Here is a 5,728-nt window from a genome sequence, read left to right on the forward strand (position 1 = left end):
TAAAAAATCCACGTTATTTTGATGATGAATGCAGAAAAAATATTCTTTAAAAAATCCAGTTTTTTTGAATGCAGAAAAAATATTCTTTAAAAATCCACTTATTTTTGATGATGAATGCAGAAAAAATATTCTTTAAAAATCCAGTTTATTTTGATGATGAATGCAGAAAAATATTCTTTAAAAATCCACGTTTATTTTGATGATGATGCAAATATTTTAAAAAATCCACGTTTATTTTGATGATGAATGCAGAAAAAATATTCTTTAAAAAATCCACGTTTATTTTGATGATGATGCAGAAAAAATATTCTTTAAAAAATCCACGTTTATTTTGATGATGAATGCAGAAAAAATATTCTTTAAAAAATCCACGTTTATTTTGATGATGAATGCAGAAAAAATATTCTTTAAAAAATCCACGTTTATTTTGATGATGAATGCAGAAAAAATATTCTTTAAAAAATCCACGTTTATTTTGATGATGAATGCAGAAAAAATATTCTTTAAAAAATCCACGTTTATTTTGATGATGAATGCAGAAAAAATATTCTTTAAAAAATCCACGTTTATTTTGATGATGAATGCAGAAAAAATATTCTTTAAAAAATCCACGTTTATTTTGATGATGAATGCAGAAAAAATATTCTTTAAAAAATCCACGTTTATTTTGATGATGAATGCAGAAAAAATATTCTTTAAAAAATCCACGTTTATTTTGATGATGAATGCAGAAAAAATATTCTTTAAAAAATCCACGTTTATTTTGATGATGAATGCAGAAAAAATATTCTTTAAAAAATCCACGTTTATTTTGATGATGAATGCAGAAAAAATATTCTTTAAAAAATCCACGTTTATTTTGATAATGAATGCAGAAAAAATATTCTTTAAAAAATCCACGTTTATTTTGATGATGAATGCAGAAAAAATATTCTTTAAAAAATCCACGTTTATTTTGATGATGAATGCAGAAAAAATATTCTTTAAAAAATCCACGTTTATTTTGATGATGAATGCAGAAAAAATATTCTTTAAAAAATCCACGTTTATTTTGATGATGAATGCAGAAAAAATATTCTTTAAAAAATCCACGTTTATTTTGATGATGAATGCAGAAAAAATATTCTTTAAAAAATCCACGTTTATTTTGATGATGAATGCAGAAAAAATATTCTTTAAAAAATCCACGTTTATTTTGATGATGAATGCAGAAAAAATATTCTTTAAAAAATCCACGTTTATTTTGATGATGAATGCAGAAAAAATATTCTTTAAAAAATCCACGTTTATTTTGATGATGAATGCAGAAAAAATATTCTTTAAAAAATCCACGTTTATTTTGATGATGAATGCAGAAAAAATATTCTTTAAAAAATCCACGTTTATTTTGATGATGAATGCAGAAAAAATATTCTTTAAAAAATCCACGTTTATTTTGATGATGAATGCAGAAAAAATATTCTTTAAAAAATCCACGTTTATTTTGATGATGAATGCAGAAAAAAATATTCTTTAAAAAATCCACGTTTATTTTGATGATGAATGCAGAAAAAATATTCTTTAAAAAATCCACGTTTATTTTGATGATGAATGCAGAAAAAATATTCTTTAAAAAATCCACGTTTATTTTGATGATGAATGCAGAAAAAATATTCTTTAAAAAATCCACGTTTATTTTGATGATGAATGCAGAAAAAATATTCTTTAAAAAATCCACGTCTATCTTGATGATGATGGCTTAAAAAATATTCTTTAAAAAATCGACGTCTATCTTGATGATGATGGCTTAAAAAATATTCTTTAAAAATCCACGTCTATCTTGATGATGATGGCTGAAAAAATATTCTTTAAAAAATCCACGTCTATCTTGACGATGATGGCTGAAAAAATATTCTTTAAAAAATCCACGTTTATTTTGATTATGATTGCTGAAAAAATATTCTTTAAAAAATCCACGTTTATTTTGATTATGATGGTTGAAAAAATATTCTTTAAAAAATCCACGTTTATTGTTGTGATGATGAATGAAAAATATTGTTTAAAAAATCCACATGTATTGTTGTGATGATGAATGCAAAATATTGTTTAAAAAATCCACGTTTATTGTTGTGATGGTGGATGAAAAAATATTCTTTAAAAAATCCACGTTTATTGTTGTGATGATGAATGAAAAATATTGTTTAAAAAATCCACGTTTATTGTTGTGATGATGAATGAAAAATATTGTTTAAAAAATCCACGTGTATTGTTGTGATGATGAATGAAAAATATTGTTTTAAAAATCCACGTTTATTGGTCAGATTGTCGACGAAAAAATTCTTTAAAAAATCCACGTTTATTGGTCAGATTGTCGACGAAAAAATTCTTTAAAAAATCCACGTTTATTGGTCAGATTGTCGACAAAAAAATTCTTTAAAAAAATCCACGTTTATTGGTCATATGGTCGACGAAAAAATTCTTTAAAAAATCCAAGTTTATTGGTCAGATGATCGATTAAAAAATTTAAAAAAAAAATCCACGTTTAGTGGTCAGATGGTCGATGAAAAAATTTAAAAAAAATCTACGTTTAGTGGTCAGATAGTCGATGAAAAAATAATCTTTCAAAAGTCCACGATTATTGGTCAGATGGTCAATGAAGCAAATTGTTTAAAAAATCCACGTTTAGTGGGCAGATGGTCGATGAAAAAACTCTTGTAAAAAACCACGTTTATTGGTCAGAAGGTAGATGAAAATTTTTTTCTAAAAAATCCACGTTTATTTGTCAGATGGTAGATGAATTTTTTTTTAAAAATCAACGTTTATTGCTCAGATGGTCGATTAAAAAATAATCTTTAAAAAATCCACGTTTATTGGACAGATGATGGATGAACAAGTAGTCTTTTAAAAATGCACGTTTATTGGACAGATGATGTATTAAAAAATATTGTTTAAAAAATCCACGTTTTTACATCCATGAAAAAATATTGTTTAAAAAATCCAAGTACATTGTTTAATGATGTTTAAAAAAATTTTATTAAAAAATCCACGTTTATTGTTGTGAAATATTTATTATTAAAATTAAATTCATTTTAACAAATAAGTCCCTAAAACAAAAATTCTTTAAACTCCGTAATTTTTTTTTAATCAAATCATATATCAATGTGGAAAGAATATTTCCATTCTACATTTAGACCAATCCAAATAAATAAATTCGCAACATTTTGTTTTAAATTATTCATTTAATAACAGAAAATTCAAGTTATTCATCTGCAAAAACAAACAATTTTCTTTGGCACTGAAACGCTTCAACGAATCCCGGAAACAACGGCATAATCTTTTCCAAATAATATTGATTTTTATTTCTTAAATTGGGATCAACTATATCGTTAACACAAAATATTTGCGCTATATTAAGAAAGAATAATTTTTGCCATGGTATCTGAGTAAAATCAGGTTGCAAAAAATCCTCTGGCTGGTGATTTAAATAGGCGTAATAGGGAAACAGCTGTGGCCCCAGCAACTCGGGCATTATCCAAATCGATGTGATTGAAGTGGCCTTTAACGGTTGGTGGTGTAGGCATCATATAGGGTATTCCTGCAGCTGTGGTATGGAAAATATTCTCGGCCAATAAAATGCCCAATGTAGAATACTTGAAAATCGGATGTAAATCAGCGTGATAAATTGGAGGTTGTAGGGTACCAAATGGTAATATTAACATGTTACGTTTTGCATCGTAAAATGGTGTAGAGGAATACTCAATTTTACTATCATTTGAATACATGACGTGGGTCCGATATTGTGAACTTTTCCATGATACAGCCATTCTATGTCGCAGCAAGTGGACATGATTGAAGTAGTAATTATCGGGTTGTAGCTGAGGGATATCGGCAAATAGTGGTCGAACATATGTGTGGCGTACAGTTCGCGGTTGATTGCCAACATTTATTGAGATTTTGTTAATGTGTGCGAGTAAGTCCTCAATATTAAAATATTCCGATTTATCTTCCAGCAGCTTTTTAAGACTCTCACGTATTTGATGAAATATCATTTTCATATCGGAATATTTATTCTTTAAATTTGGTTCGTAGATTTTTGAATAATACAAAAATGTTAAAGGTAATTCAAAGTCGTGACGCACCACTTTTATGCACTCCAATTTCCTGTTTGCACCGGTTACCTGTTCCCCAATCAAATGTTGCAACAAATGCAGCATAATAAGATTGCATACATTTTCCTTTTCTTTAGCACTGCTTACCTTTGTTTGTATAAATTTAAAATAATCCATATTGGATATTTTGAATGTAGCATTTATTGGTCAGATTGTCGACGAAAAAATTCTTAAAAAAATCCACGTTTATTCGTCAGATTGTCGACGACAAAATTCTTTAAAAAATCCACGTTTATATAAAAAATGCTTTAAAAAATCCTCGTTTACATAAAAAATTCTTTAAAAAATCCACGTTTATATAAAAAATTCTTTAAAAAAATCCACGTTTATTGGTCAGATTGTCGACGACAAAATTCTTTAAAAAATCCGCGTTTATTGGTCAGATTGTCGACGACAAAATTCTTTAAAAAATCCGCGTTTATTGGTCAGATTGTCGACGAAAAAATTCTTAAAAAAATCCACGTTTATTCGTCAGATTGTCGACAAAAAATTTAAAAAAAAAAAAATCCACGTTTACTGGTCAGATTGTCGACGAAAAAATTCTTTAAAAAAAATACGTTTATTGGTCAGATTGTCGACGAAAAAATTCTTTAAAAAAAATACGTTTATTGGTCAGATTGTCGACGAAAAAATTCTTTTAAAAACCACGTTTATTGGCCAGATTGTCTTTAAAAAAATCCACGTTTATTGGTCAGATTGTCGACAAAAAAATTCTTTAAAAAAAATCCACTTTTATTGGTTAGATTGTCGACGAAAAAATTCTTTAAAAAAAATCCACTTTTATTGGTAAGATTGTCGACGAAAAATTTAAAAAAAAATCCACGTTTATTGGTCAGATTGTCGACGAAAAAATTCTTTAAAAAATCCACGTTTATATAAAAAATTCTTTAAAAAATCCACGTTTATATAAAAAATTCTTTAAAAAATCCATGTTTATATAAAAAATTCTTTAAAAAAATCCACTTTTATATAAAAAATTCTTTAAAAAAATCCACGTTTATTGGTCAGATTGTCGAAGACAAAATTCTTTAAAAAATCCGCGTTTATTGCTCAGATTGTCGACGAAAAAATTCTTAAAAAAAATCCACGTTTATTCGTCAGATTGTCGACAAAAAATTTAAAAAAAAAATCCACGTTTATTGGTCAGATTGTCGACGAAAAAATTCTTTTAAAAAACCACGTTTATTGGCCAGATTGTCGACGAAAAAATTCTTTAAAAAAATCCACGTTTATTGGTCAGATTGTCGACGAAAAAATTCTTTAAAAAATTCACTTTTATTGGTTAGATTGTCGACGAAAAAATTCTTTAAAAAATCCACGTTTATTGGTCAGATTGTCGACGAAAAAATTCTTTAAAAAATCCACGTTTATTGGTCAGGTTGTCGACGAAAAAAATTCTTTAAAAAATCCACGTTTTTTGGTCAGATTGTCGACGAAAAAAATTCTTTAAAAAATCCACGTATATTGGTCAGATTGTCGACGAAAAAAATTCTTTAAAAAATCCACGTTTTTTGGTCAGATTGTCGACGAAAAAAAATTCTTTAAAAAATCCACGTATATTGGTCAGATTGTCGACGAAA

This window comes from Musca autumnalis, unplaced genomic scaffold, assembly GCF_047663935.1.
Source record: "Musca autumnalis isolate F117 unplaced genomic scaffold, ASM4766393v1 scaffold_2, whole genome shotgun sequence".
NCBI lineage: Eukaryota > Metazoa > Arthropoda > Insecta > Diptera > Muscidae > Musca > Musca autumnalis.